Here is a 15,410-nt window from a genome sequence, read left to right as displayed (position 1 = left end):
TGCCTTCCACACCTGTGGATTTTGCATCTGCGATACAGAGGGTGGACTGAATTCCTACAACTGAGCTATTGATTGATTCTCTTAAATGTTTGTTATAAAATTAGCAGCTTATGTGTGCTGAAAGTGATAGACCCCTTCAAATACCAACAGGTACAATAACCAGCTGTTGCCTTTGGATCTTAGAGCAACAGGAAAATAAACTGCTAAGTTGGAGGAAGCCATTAACTGTGTGAGTAAGGCAGGAGGGCTTCCTGGAGGAGGTGATATTTGGACAAGAACCTAATGGAGGCATTTTCTCAGGTAAAGAAGGAAGGGATGTTGATGAGGAAAACAATGTGCAAATTATTTAAACTGCAAAAGAGCACAATCCACTCCAGTATTCTTGCCTGGAGAATCCTATGGACAGAGGAGCCTGCCAGGCTACAGTCCATAGGGTCACATAGAGTTGGATGTGACTTGATGTGACTTATCACATATGCACACATAACTTACTCAGGAAAGGGGAGAGGTTCAGCAGGTAGAATTAGTGGAATGGAATGCGGGGGAAATGACATGAGGTAGTCCAGAAACATATGTTGGGGCAGTTCTTCATTTTTTCCCAGTGATGTATTTGTGCAGCATTTTTATGTGCCAGGTTAAGCATTGGGAATATAAAAGTCAGTGAGACAGCATGGTCTTTGTGCTCAAAGACCTTATAATTTAGCATAGGGAGATAGGTAGACAGACATACAGAAGTTTTAAAAAGTGTATGAGAAGGGCAGGTGTTGTTTTGGAGGCAGAAAGTAGAGAGTGTCAGGCCCGACTTGGACAAGAGAGAAATCAGGAAGATTTGGGTACAATTTACGAAGGAGTTCAGATTTCATCCAGGGAGCACTGTAAAAATATTTATTAATAAACAGAAGTCTCAATGAAATAGAGTTGGGAGACCGAACTGGGGAGTTCTCACGCCCTGGAAGGATAGTAGAGCCCAACAGGGAGAAGACAGATTCTTCTTTCCTGGCGAGGATTCAGCCAGTGAAAAGCCAGAGACCCTTTGTTGGCTAAGTCCTCCCAACTTCCTTTTCCCTTTTGTAAAAGTGGCCCCCTTTCTGGGACTTGCATGGGTTGTGGACTTCCAGTTGCATTTCTCTGCTGTTCCTGAATGAATCCATCTTTTTGCTGGAGAAGTTACTGGCAGTCTGTTTCAGGTCAACAACACTGAAGGTAGTACAGGGATTTTTAAGCAGAGGTAGCATGATGGAGTTACCTTTTTAAAAAACTATTATGAAAAAATGCACACATACAAATGTGGACAGAAGAGGATAATGATCTCTATAGATTCCTCACATATTCCCCTACTCCTGTATTCTATTGAAGCAAATTTGTATATGTTTTATGATGGTATTGCTGGCAGAGCTTAAGCAGGGACTGGGCAAGAAGGGACCTGGGTCTGACACTCATAACCAAGAATGGCCATTTCAGGACTTTGAGCAGCAAGTGTCAAAAGACCAAGACTCCACTATTCTGGTATACTCATACAAAGGCCCAGTAACAGTTTCAAGCACCAGTAAATCAGTTTGCCTTATTTTCAGCATGACTTTGAACTTGTAAGTAGTTCTGCTAATTTCTCCTTCTGCTCTAATATCTTTCTGACTCACTGACATCTATAAATATTCACTCAATTTAGGAGAAGATATTTTTAAAATATTTGTAAAGTCTGTAGCTTAAAATATAACCATATGTGTAAAGGAGATAAAAAAGATCAGTAGATAAAATATATACATATGACTTTATTGAGAGGGCAAGGATCAGAACCTATTTGCTAGTCCCCAACATTCATTTCTGTAGTTGATACGAATAGTAAGAATGTTTTGGACATGAATAGGTGTTTAGAGTTTTAAGACATGGCAGAGAGGGGGCATGATGATTTCATTTTTGTGTAGGTTATAAAACAGGGATTGTTTCATTCTTTTGCATGTAGCTGTTCAGTTTTCCATTTATTGAAGAGAGTGCCTTTTCCTCCTCGTATACTCTTGGCTCTTTTGTCATAAATTAACTGACCATATATGCATGGATTTATTCCTTGGCTGTCTATTCTGTTCCACTGATGTGTGTGTCTGTTTTTATGACAGTACTGTACTGTTCTGATTACTGTAGCTTTGTAATACAGTTTAAATCAGGAAGTGTGCCTTCAATTTTGCTCCTCTTTCTCAAGATTGCTTTGGCTATTTGGGGTCTTTTGTGGTTCCATACATGTTTCAGGATTTTTTTTTTTTTCATTTCTGTGAAAAATGTCATTGGAGTTTTAGTTGCTTTATTGAGATATAATTCACACACCATAAAATTCATCCATTTAAAGTGTACAATTTGATGGCTTTTAGTATATTTACAAGGTGGGTAATCTGTCACCACAGTCAATGTTAAGACATCTTCATTATCGCCGAGAGAAAGCCTGCTCTCCTTAGCCAATCTCTCCAATCATTTGGTCTCCCCTAGCCCTAGGCTACTATTAATCTGTTTTTCTTTCTATAGCCTTCTTTATTCTGGACATTTCATAGGAGTGGAATCAGCCAATATGTAGTTCTTTGACTGACTGCTTTCACTTAGCATAACATTTTCATGGTTCATCCACGCTGGAACATGTATAAGCACTTTATTTCTTTTTATCACCGAATCATTGTATGGATATGACACGTTTTGCTTATTCACCAGTCAGTGGATGGTTATTTGCGTTCTCTCCGTTTTTTGGCTGTTACGAATAATTCCACTTTGAACATTTATATACAAATTTTAGTGTAGATGTCTGTTTTCATTTCTTCTGAGTATATACCTAAGAGTAAAATTGCTGGATTATACATTAACACCTTATTTAGCCATTTGAGGAACTGCCGTTTCTTTTTCAAAGTGACTGTACCATTGTACACTCCCAACATCAGTGAAGATAAAGTCCTCTTCCACTACATCTTTCCAGTGGTGGTTGCTATCTGTGTTTTGGATTATAGTCACCCTGGAGGATTATTAAGAGAGGAAGTGAGATTTGGTGGTCAAGAAGAGTGTTGATTCAGTCAGCTTAAAGCTAGTAAGTTGAGAAAACCTAGACACTTACGTACATTATGTTACACTTTAAAGTTTGCACATGTTATTTGCTTGCAATCATCAGAACAACATTTTAGGGTTGGAAATCCTGTTGTGACCATCTGAGGGAAGAGGAAACAGCATCAGTGGTCATGTCTTCCTCCACGTCACCTGCTGATGCTCCTGCACTTGGGCTAGCCCTCCGCTTCCACCTCTGCAGCCACGGTTGGCTGCTTCTGAGATGTGAACTTCTAAGAGGAGACTGGGCTTCCCTGGTGGCTCAGTGGTAAAGAGCCCACCTGCCGATGCAGGAGACTCGGGTTCACTCCCTGGGTCGGGAAGATCCCCTGCAGAAGGGAATAGCAACCCGCTCCAGTATTCTTGCCTGGGAAATCCCATGGACAGAGGAGCCTGGTGGGCCACAGTCCATGGGGTCGCTATGAGTCAGGCACGACTGAGGGACTAACAGACCCACACGCACGAGGCTACTTGTTTTAGCCAGTGAAGTTTCACTTCTTAAAGTGATAAATGAAATATGAAAGTGATTGCTTCTGGTAAATTCAGGAAGAAAGGAACACGGAAAACAAACTCAATTCATTTAAAAGCAAAAGAGGAAATTATATGTGTTTTGGATGATAGTCACCCTGGAGGATTATTAAGAGAGATAATTATACCCACCCTCTGCCTGCTCTTGAGTCACCTCTGTCCTGGGTTTCTTCCACCTGTGAGATCATTATTTCTCTTCCTTGAAGATGCTGAGTTGCCTGAAACCCATCTACATCAGGGACTGGTAAATTGTGGTCTGTGAACCCTCTGTTTTCATAGCAGAGAGGGGTTTTTCTTTCTTTCTTTCTTTTTTACAATTATGACAACTGACAGAAATCAAAAGAAACAGACTATTCCATGATGTAAGACACTTATCCTAAATTCAGGTGTCGGTGTCCATAAATAAAATTTTGTTGGGGCTCATCCATGCGTGATTGTGCGTGTACTGTCCACAGTAGCTTTTGTAGCACAGCTACTGGGTTGAGGAGCTGCAGCAGAGATCTGCAGACCCTCAAATATTTACTCAGGCCTTTATCAGAAGAATGTTGCCGACTCCTGATACATCACCGTTCCTATAATTAGGAGGTACTGCTATTGACCCTCTTAACGACACATCTAATCTTAGGATTGAAAGGGACTCAATCACTTGTCTATATCATTCACCAGAACTGCAGTTTTAGGCTTTTTCAAAGGCTGCGTGGTATCCTAGTGTAGGCAGAGGGACAGGTTTAAAATGAAAATCAACCTAAAAAGAAACAACTCATCCGAGTTGGGTTTGTGGCGTATCTTTGCGCTCCCCACCCCCTCCGTGACCTTTATGTGGGCTTCAGGCAAGCACATGTGACAAAGGGGATGTATTTCTAATTCCCACCTAACAGCCCACTGTCTTGACACTGTTATTATTTCGGTGTGAACTTTAGAACAATCGCCTCTGCTATTTTGGCACATGGAGACTTGCCTCCACGATAATTATTTTGCAACCCACAAAAATAATTATAAAATCAAATAATTAGCTTCTAAACAAGCTGTAACCTCAGCGATGACGCTTGGGAGGGGAACGAAGCTCCGTTCTTTAATTTTCATGTTTAGGACTGTCACCTTCTGCCTCTCTTGCCCCTTTACCTCAATTTTTGTGTTACGCCAAGTTCAGTAGCAGTCTTCAGTGACGCACCAGATGCTTTTGAGGCAGCTTTCTTAAACAGTATTATCGCTCCGAGGTTATGAGCAGAAAGACAGGAGCAAGCAAGAAAAGGGAAAAGTGAAGCCTGGTTTAATTCTCTCAGTAATAGGAAATCCCCTTTTAAAAGGGTATCACAGCCTACCACACTCCATACCCGCTTTGGGCTGGAATTCTGGGGGCTGCACTGTAGTGAGACCTCCAGATTCTGAAGGTGTTCTCAGTGGGAGTTGGCACCAGGATTTCCTGGCACAGAGTGAAGAATACAATCTGCCACATAGTTAGGGACAATCCATCGCTGACAGGCTGGCCACAGAGCAGAATCGGGGGTTATTTCTTGAGAGACTTAAGTCTGTTTATGGGCAAGTGTTTGTCTGCCATATGCAGCAGATACTGTGGTTAACGTTTATATGTTTGGAAACTTACTCGTCTGATGAACTGGGCTACTCCCCCACGATGAAAGCTGTTTCCAGCAGCTGATCTTGGCTATGGGTGCTATGATGGATTTGCTACATATTTCAAGACTCACCCTCTCCAAATCTCAGTGACTCACTGATCCATGAGTCCCTTCCTGAGCTCACTAGAGAAGCCAAACAGTCCACAGACAGAAGCTTATCATCTCCCAAATGAACACACAGTGAACCTTTCTGCTGGCCCAGAGCCTTCTTGTTTGCGTATCCACATTGAAGTGTACGCTACAATTTCCAGTTAGCCATGGTATGAATTATTCATGCCCTAGAAGCAGCCTGTGGTCAGAACGCCACCGCCTGAAGTAAAACAGAAGACAAAGGAACAGGTTTTCATATTTGCAGCTGACAGCGCCCTTTGCAGGGGAAGCAGAAGTAATGAGCTACAGGTCTCCTCCCATCCTTCTTCCTTGTCTTTGAGGCAGAATTGTGAACATGAATGCAGGTGTCTTGTGGTCAGACGATAGATGTAACTTGGGTTACTGGTGAGTGTTGTAGTCATTGGGCTGTGTGCCTAGGTCAGTTTTTCAACGTTTTCCAAGGATACAGAAGAGGGAATACATAGGAAAAGGAGCATCTGTGTTCAGGAGCTGAAAGTAAAGACCAGAGACATAAGGACGAGAGTTACCCTTTGGAAGAAGAAACGTGTGAGTATCTTAGAAGAGCCTCATGTATCAACCAGATAAAAGGCGAGGTGGCTCTGGTTTGAACAGGGCTACCCTCACAGAGGGCCCTAGAGTCCTAAAGCTTTCCAGTTGATTTACTTTTTTTTTTAAAGATTTTTTTTTGATGTGGACCATTTGTAAAGTCTTGATTGAATTTGTTACAGTGTTGCTTCGGTTTTATGTTTTGGTTTTTTGGCCCTGAGGCCTGTGGGGTCTTAGCTCCCCAGCCAGGGATGGAACCCACACCCCCAGCATTGAAAGGCAAAGTCTCAACCACCCGACCACCAGGGAATCTCCAAACTTTCCCATTTAAAAGTTGTTCTCTGCTCTGCTCCATTTAGATGAGATACAGTGTAGAGTGATTATTGCATTTTTGGAATATAAACATCAACTCATCACTGGGGACATTATATCCCCAATTTTTATCTTATAAAGATGATGAAACATCTAATAGAGCAGCTTCTGACATAAATAAGGTGTAACAAGTAAGGCATCGGTTTCTTCTGTGTGTGTATGTGTGGGCCACCCTAAGGTAGAGTTAATTTGGGGGAAAATGTATATATTGGGTGAAGATTTGCATGGCATCATGTATAAATGGGTTCTAATAGAAAATCTTTAGCTTCAGATTCTTTCAAGAGGAATGTTTAATCTCATGTCAACATTAATAGTCACCTCTGTAAAAAAGACAACTGCTCAAAATGAAATTGTACCAGGTGTCCAGTCCTTTTTGCTTCCTCTCTTAACAGGCAGCTCCAATACTTTGGCCACCTGATGCGAAGAACTGACTCGTTTGAAAAGACTCTGATGCTGGGAAAGATTGAAGGTGGGAGGAGAAGGGGAGGACAGAGGATGAGATGGTAGGATGGCATCACCAACTCAACGGACATGAGTTTGAGTAAACTCCGGGAGTTGGTGATGGACAGGGAGGCCTGGCGTGCTGCAGTCCATGGGGTCACAAAGAGTTGGACACAACTGAGCAACTGAACTGAACTAACAGGTGGCTCAGTGATAAAGAATCTTCCTGCCAATGCAGGAGGCTCCGGAGACATGGGTTTGATTCCTGGGTTGGGAAGATCCCCTGGAGGAGGAAATGGCATCTCATTCCAGTATTCTTGCCTGAAAAATCCTATGGACAGAGGAGCCTGGCAGGCTACAGTTCACGGAGTCGCAAAGAGTTGGACACGACTGAGCACATATCTGTCTCTAACACTGTTGATGGAACCTTGTTGAAACTCACCATTAGATTTATAAGCAAGAGTTGAGGACCAAATAGGAATGACACTTAGCATTTAAACCATAAGTAGATGGGTCAGTGTGTGTGACTTGCTCAAAGTACATAATTCACCATGAATAAAATGACACAAAGTTACTTTGAGAATATCATAGCCATAAATTATTGTGAGATTTAACTGGGAGTGTTTCCACTATGCTTTTAGAAAGCAAACACGGCTTATTTTTATTGCAGAATTCTAAGAGTGCAATTCCTGGCAGTGTTTACCAGACAGCAGGAATTAGCAGCCTCCAGGGGAGGGTTAGGAAAACAAAGCACCCTCTGGGAACCTAGCTCCTAAGTCCTGGTGCCAGTAGCCTTGATACAAACTGGCCTCAAACAAATTCAGTCTTGGCCTCGGCTTCCCTCCTTGCGAAAGCGGGGAGAGGAGAGGCGGATCATGCTTGTTTTTCCAGAGGGTCTCGAGAATCTTCAGAAGGCTTTTGGAAATTTTTCAAGACTAGAAAACACGGAGGGAGGGGGAGAACGGTGGCGAGGGTTGTGCTTTTCAGTCCGTGGTGCCAGCTTCCACATTCAAAAGGGATGAAGGGCCTGAGCCTGTCTTTTCTCCTCTTATTCTCCTCTCCGAGGTCCGTGATGATGTTTGGTGGAAGGATGCAGAGCCAGGCAGGCTGTGGAGCTTGCGGGACTGGGAGAACCATTGTCACGTTCTATCAAGGTGAAAGAGCAGAGGGCTTCCCTGAGCTCCGTGAACAGATGACTCTGCCATCTGCTTCTGGCTGTGTGTGGCCTCCCCCTACACCCGGCAGAGCCCTGTTCAGACTTGCAGGTCACAGAGAAGTGCACTTTCAGAAGAGCAGGCTCCTGAAGGCTATGCCAGAGACCTCAGCTCCGTGCCCACGGCTGGTCCCCCAAAAGACCAAGGCTGCCCCATCAGGCCAGAGGGGTGGGCCGAGGACCCTAGGGAGAAAGAGCCTCTTCAGAATTCAGTCCTCTGCTATCCCGCTGAATCCATAGGTATCACAGACTTTTAAGTGCACAAATATGCCTGTGACTTGGGGATAAAAGCAGTCAGAGTTGAGATTATGGACTAGTCAGGAAGTAGATGGATTAATCGGGGTGCTCGGTACCGCCGCCTTGGCTCTTAATTTACTCCCTTTCCTTCCTTACGGATATGCAGGGTCCTATTTTATTCACTTCTCCCTGACACACAAAAGTTTAAATTAGCTATATCGCTTGTGGGAAAATAATAAATTTTCTGCCTGGCGCACACACATACTGAGGTCTGTCCTTTTTAGACGGTAATAAGGCAGAAAAGACAAGGTGTCCCTTGCCATTTGGAAATTATGGTCCATCCAGATTCCAGGGTCTGTGCCCTTCCAACAGAGACCCGCAGAACCACTGAACTTCCTGCCAAAGACCTCTGTAAAGGAGGCTGCCTCATGCACCTCTGCTATTGAACTTCTCAAAGCAGCTCTGATTACAGCATGAGAAAACTTGAGCACTCAAGTCCTGACATTCAGTGTTGGGAATTGTTGTCAGTTTTAATGAGATGTTTTCCAGAATGTGTTCCACAGAACACATGCTCCATGGGATGGTAATAGATGGTATGTAAAAAATTTCAAGATCAAGCTAATTTGGAAAAAAACTGAGCTGAACAAAGTTAAGTAGATTGCTTTAATCTCTGAGCCTTGATGTGCCCATGTGCTTAGAGAACTTCAAGAACAGAGTGTTTATACTTATTTACCCAGACTGATTTCATCATGCACAGTGTTGCTTTATTCTTTTTCTTGGGGGGTAGGGAGCATCACAGGTGATGAATGTCCTAGAGAAGAATTCATGTGTGGCTTCAGAATTTTCCCATAGAAATGCTACATTGATGGATTGTTTCCCTCTTGTGAAAGATACAGAATCCTACAGAACAATGAGTTTCAGTCATGAATTTTTCTTTCTGATCGGAAGCTACTGGCGTTAAGCTTCATGGTAACTGCGAAGAGAAATACTTTCACTTTTGCTGAACATGTATTATTCAGTGATTTTTGACTAAAAGAGCTATGAGTGCAAGTTCTTATACCTTCGTTTCAGTCAGTCCAGCAATTAAGTACTTTTTCAGTTTCCCAAGTTAGGCTATAAGATTGAACCGTATGGCAGGTCTGGGGGCTTCTAGAGATCTGGGTCTCTATATGTGGAACATTTCAGGTCCATGTTTCTCAGCCTCATGATTATTGACATTTTGGACTGGATATGCCTTTGTTGGGGGCGGGGAGTGGTATTCTGTACACTGGAGAATATTTAGCAGCTTTGCTGGCCTCTATTCTGGCTTCCCAGGTGGCTCAGTGGTAAAGAATCTGCCTGCCAAGTAGGAAGTGTGGGTTCATTCCCAACCCACTCCAGTATTCTTGCCTGGAGAATCCCATGGACAGAGGAACCTGGAGGGCTACCGTCCATGGGGCCACAGAGAGTCAGACACGACTGAGCACTCACACGCTGGCCTCTGTCTGCTAAATACCAGTAGCATCTATTACTAATACCTACCTGGGATTTGTTTTCATTTAGTATGGTAGGAGGACAGACAAGAATATAACTGCCTTTGAAAGAGTGCATTAGAGTTCCTGGGAGGAAGCAGCATGCATGCCACGCTGGGGGTCCCCAGGGGAGTACAGGGGGGTCAGGAGGCAGGACTCGGGAGGTACTGTAGCCCAGAGCCTTTATTGTGGTTTTTGCTGGAACAGAATGGGTGAATCAAGGCAGGTAAGTTTGAGCGAGTTTAGGATTGGTTCGTTTGGATAATTTTGACTGGCTCATGGTTATAAAGGTGGTTTCTAGTTGTTTAGTACCTGGCCCTGGGGTGATTGAGGGCAGAGGAAATATTCACTTGGTGTGTGAGAGTTAGATCCAGGAGAGGGTTGGGGGATAAGCTTTTGATTACTGGGTTTGCATCGGAAAGGTGCTCTGGCAGGCAAGTTGCTTACTAGCTCTAGGAATTAGCTAGTTCTGGGAGGGGCAGTCTCTCCAGGGCCCAGGAGGTCAGAGCATCATCAAATACAGAAAATATTTAAAAACAGCCTTCATACACCCACCTCCCATTTGTGGCAACCAAAATTGTCTCCAGACAGGGCCAAATGCCCCCCCCCGGGGGGGAGGGGCAGAGTTGCTCCTGGGTTAAGAGTCACTGATTAAGGGGACTTCTCTGGCAGTCCGTCCAGTGGTTCAGACTTGGCCTTCCAATAATTAAGGGAGCTCAGGTTTGATCCCTGTTTGGGGACCTAGGCAGAGAAGGCAACGGCAACCCACTCCAGTACTCTTGCCTGGAAAACCCCATGGACGGAGGAGCCCGGTGGACTACAGTCCACGGGGTCTCGAAGAGTCGGACACGGCTGAGCAACTTTTACTTTTCACTTTCATGCATTGGAGAAGGAAATGGCAACCCACTCCAGTATTCTTGCCTGGAGAATCCCGGGGACAGAGGAGCCTGGTGGGCTGCCGTCAATGGGGTCGCACAGAGTCGGACACGACTGAACCGACTTACCAGCAGCAGCAGCAGGGACCTAGGACCCTACATGCCTAAGAGCCAAGAAAAAAAAAAAAGCAATATTGTAACAAATTCGACAGAGACTTTGAAAATGGTCCACATTTTAAAAATCTTAATAAAAAGGGATCACGGATGAAGGGCCAGGGTGAGAGGTGCCAACCCTGAGTGGGGTCACCAAAGCTCGAGATCAGTGTGGACTCAAGCCCAGGAGGGGCATCTGTGTGAAGGGGGCTGTGGTAGATTGGCAGAAGTCAGGAAGGCAGAAATCCTAAGTGGGAGGATTCAGAGAGCAGGAACAAGGAGGAGAAGGAAGCATGAGTATATACTTTGCTAGATAATAACAACAATGACCTCTCAGTCACTTGCTGTATGCCAAGCCCAGTGACAGTCATGGGAAATGCGGGCTTAATCTTCTCAAGAGCCCCATGAGTTAAGTACTGTTTATCTCAGCTTGGCAGAAAAGAAAACAGCCTCCAAGGGATTAAGCAACAGGTTGGTCTCACTGGTAGTGAGTGGTGGGGTTAGGATTTGAAATCAGGTCTCTCTTTTATTACAAGGTAGTTAAGATATATTTAATAAATGACAGGCAGAAGTGTCTGGACTTCCACAGATGTGCTGCACGGAATGATGGCAGATTCTTCAGCAGAGGGGTGATCATGTGGAAAGGGTATTTTGGTTTGTCTCCTGGCATCAGCTCTGCAGCAGGCATGAGCAAATGGGTGGCGGGTGGGGTGGGGTGGGGTGGTGCGGAACAGGATGGAACAACAGAGTAGTGATGATCTGTACTTGGCCAAGGGTAGTGGCAATGGGACTGGAGCAGAAGGAGGCATCAGAGATGTTTCTTGACAGTAGCAAATAAAGGCTGAAAGGATAAAGAAGAGAAAGTTACTCCACAGTGTCTAACACAAAAGCCTAGAAAACCAGTGCTCCCTTCCCATTGCCTTCTCTGCAACAGGAAGGGCATTGGGTGTAAGAGAAAGTCAGGCTGGGATCTTAGAAACAGGGTAGAATATGGGCTCACTTAAAGATTTTAGTTCATTTCTTTCATTTCCATGGTTTCCTTGGTGGCTCAGATGGTAAAGAATATGCCGGCAATGCAGGAGACCTGGGTTTGATCCCTGGTTCAGGAAGATCCCCTGAAGGAGGAAATGGCAACCCACTCCAGTATTTTTGCCTGGAGAATTCCATGAACAGAGGAGCCTGGCAGGCTGCAGTCCACGGGGTCGCAAAGAGTTGGACACGACTGAGCGACTAACCCTTTCACTTCTCCATGCCTTATTTTTGGTTTTCATAGTAGCGCATACTTCTGTTATACTCACTATGATCTAGGCACTGCTCTCTGCGCTTTCCATACATCAACTCATTCCCCATGATGACCTCTGAATGCAGTCCCCATTTTCCAGATGAGGAAACTGAGGCTTAGAAAGATTCAATATATTGCCACAAATATGGCAAGTATGGGCCAGAGTCACCAAGTACTCAGCTTTGCAGCTTCTGGAGCACATTATTGATGCTCAGCTGCTAGGCCTTTTGGCATCATTATCTCCTCTTATCACTGGGTATACTTATGTACTTCTTGGTTTTCCCACCTATGACATGCAGGGGCTAAGCTTATACATCCTGTTTATCTCTGTCACACCATGTCTGAATGATAGTTCTACTTATTAGGCAAATCAGACCGAATTCTGTTATTTTTTATAACAGAGGCTTTTTTCTTTGAAAGAAATGGGTTTTCAAATGTTTTCCTTTTGAGACCTTGGTTGGTCCAGGAAGAGAGCCCCTCTCCCTGAAGTCCCAGGGCCCAGAACCTTGTCCACAGGAAGCCACTCTGCTGTCCATGAACCTCTTTCCCCTCATCTGTGAGCTCCTTGAGGGCAAGATGCCGTTTTATACGTTTTTGTATTCCTGGCACATAATGTGTTCCCAGTAAAAGATCAATAATTTTGTTTTGTTTTTGTTTTTTAATGACTTCAGACCAAGGAAATTAGATTTCTTAAGTTGCATTTGGCATAACATTACCATGATTTGAGTAAACTCTTTTCCTGAAGAAAAGCAGAGTGTGAGCCTTCAGGATGGCTGCAAAAACAGATGCAGGAGGTCCTATCGAGAGGAAAGGAAGCTTCTTACCTAGGAGGTAGCAAGCAGAGGGCTTCCATGGCTCAGTATGAGCACGAGTGTTGAGTTGATGTGACTTACTGTTGAAGAGATTAGATAGTGTTGGCAAACTTTTCCCATAAAGGGCCAGGCAGTAAACATTTTAGGCTTTCATCATATGATCTCTGTTGCAACCCAGAGCAGCCATAGGCAATATATAAATGAAAAATAGCATTTTATTTACAGAGACAGGCAGCAAGCCAGACTTAAACTAAGGGTTATGGTTTTCCAGCCCTGGTGTAGACTGTTAAGTGTGATGGAGCCCAGTTCCCAGCTGGGCCACTTCCTGAGGGTCTTCTTCAGATTGAGCCTCAATTTCTGCCTCTCTAAAATGGTGACTCTGATAGCATCCACTACTTAGGACTGGAGGGAGAGTCAAATGAGATAGTATAAATAAAGCATTTGGCACTGATCCTAGCACACAGTAAGTAAGCCTTCAATACCTGGTGGCCATTATTGCAATTATTATAGAATTCTTTATATCCTCCTGGTTTTTCTTCTTGCTGTGCATTGTATGAAATGAATTCATGCTTGTGAGTGCTATGGTCAGATGTTTCATTTGCAGCCCTCTTTTTCTTTCTGTAGACTTCTGGAGTTTAAAGAATAATAATAATAATGTATCTGTAGTTTCTGCCTACAACGATTGTTGTAAGTACAGACTTCACGTGCAGTGATAATTTACACAGTGTCTGGGATGTGGCACTCGATATGTTGTAGCTAATAGGAAGAAAAGCAGTTGAAAATGTAAGGCTTTAAAATAAAAATTTTTTATATAAAATTTTAAATTAAAAGAAGGAAAAATATAAAGTAACTCACTGATTAGAAATCATGCTGAATCTCAATTAAATAGGAATTCTGGTGGGGGAGATCTTAGCATTCAGCATTCATAAATGACTTCTTTTTTTTTTACATTTGGAATCCATTAATTGCTTGGCTCTGTTAATCAGTTCAGTTCAGTCGCTCAGTCGTGTCCAACTCTTTGTGACCCCATGAATTGCAGCACGCCAGGCCTCTCAGTCCATCACCAACTCCCGGAGTTTACCCAAACCCATGTCGATCAAGTCAGTGATGCTATCCAACCATCTCATCCTCTGTCATCCCCTTCTCCTCCCACCCCCAATCCTTCCCAGCATTAGGGTCTTTTCCAATGAGTCAACTCTTCGCATCAGGTGGCCAAAGTATTGGAGTTTCAGCTTCAACATCAGTCCTTCCAATGACTGATCTCCAGGACTGATCTCCTTTAGGATGGACTGGTTGGATCTCCTTGCACTCCAAGGGACTCTCAAGAGTCTTCTCCAACACCACAGTTCAAAAGCATCAATTCTTCAGTGCTCAGCTTTCTTCACCGGCCAACTCTCACATCCATACATGACCACTGGAAAAACCATAGCCTTGATTAGATGGACCTTTGTTGGCAAAGTAATGTCTTTGCTTTTAAATATGCCATCAAGGTTGGCCATAACCTTCCTTCCAAGGAGTAAGCATCTTTTAATTTCATGGCTGCAATCACCATCAGCAGTGCTTTTGGAGCCCCAAAAAATAAAGTCTGACACTGTTTCCACTGTTTCCCCATCTATCTGCCATGAAGTGATGGGACCAGATGCCATGATCTTAGTTTTCTGAACGTTGAGCTTTAAGCCAACTTTTTCACTCTCCTCTTTCACTTTTATCAAGAGGCTCTTTAGTTCTTCTTCGCTTTCTGCCATAAGGGTGGTGTCATCTACATATCTGAGGTTATTGATATTTCTCCCGGCAATCTTGATTCCAGCTTGTGTTTCTTCCAGCCCAGCGTTTCTCATGATGTGCTCTGCATATAAGTTAAATAAGCAGGGTGACAATATACAGCCTTGATGTACTCCTTTTCCTATTTGGAAGCAGTCTGTTGTTCCATGTCCAGTTCTAACTGTTGCTTCCTGACCTGCATACAGGTTTCTCAAGAGACAGGTCAGATGATCTGGTATTCCCATCTCTTTCAGAATTTTCCACAGTTTATTGTGATACACACAGTCAAAGGCTTTGGCATAGTCAATAAAGCAGAAATAGATGTTTTTCTGGAACTCTCTTGCTTTTTCGATGATCCAGCGGATGTTGGCAATTTGATCTCTGGTTCCTCTGCCTTTTCTAAAACCAGCTTGAACATCTGGAAGTTCATGGTTCACGTATTGCTGAAGCCTGGCTTGGAGAATTTTGAGCATTACTTTACTAGCATGTGAGATGAGTGCAATTGTGCAGTAGTTTGAGCATTCTTTGGCATTGCCTTTCTTTGGGATTGGAACGAAAACTGACCTTTTCCAGTCCTGTGGCCACTGCTGAGTTTTCCAAATTTGCTGGCATATTGAGTGCAGCCCTTTCACAGCATCATCTTTGAGGATTTGAAATAGCTCAACTGGAATTCCATCACCTCCACTAGCTTTGTTCGTAGTGATGCTTTCTAAGGCCCACTTGACTTCACATTCCAGGATTAATTAATGATTTCCTAAAGTGGAATCCATTGTTCATAAACTAGGAACTTTAAAACGAGTCAAGGCATTTGCTTTTGCAAATAATCCATTTATATTATAGCCAAAACAAGAGAAGTCACAAC

General features: G+C 43.6%; 1 protein-coding gene across 25 annotated transcripts in view; it reads left to right on the top strand.

Annotated features, from left to right (window-relative positions):
* PHACTR1 (phosphatase and actin regulator 1) overlaps nucleotides 1-15,410 on the top strand; it is a 295,378-nt gene that overhangs the window by 55,540 nt on the left and 224,428 nt on the right. Inside the window, exon 1 of one of the 25 annotated variants that reach the window (XM_081523737.1) lies at nucleotides 5,525-5,891. The exons of the other annotated variants lie outside the window; for them this stretch is intronic. The gene's annotated coding sequence lies outside the window, so the exon portion shown is untranslated. Of the gene's footprint in view, nucleotides 1-5,524; nucleotides 5,892-15,410 lie in introns of those variants that run through there. 25 annotated transcript variants of the gene reach the window in all.

This window comes from Giraffa tippelskirchi, chromosome 8 (genome assembly GCF_054371585.1).
Source record: "Giraffa tippelskirchi isolate mGirTip1 chromosome 8, T2T-mGirTip1v1.2.pri, whole genome shotgun sequence".
Taxonomy (NCBI): domain Eukaryota; kingdom Metazoa; phylum Chordata; class Mammalia; order Artiodactyla; family Giraffidae; genus Giraffa; species Giraffa tippelskirchi.
This window is presented reverse-complemented; position numbering and strand designations above follow the sequence as displayed.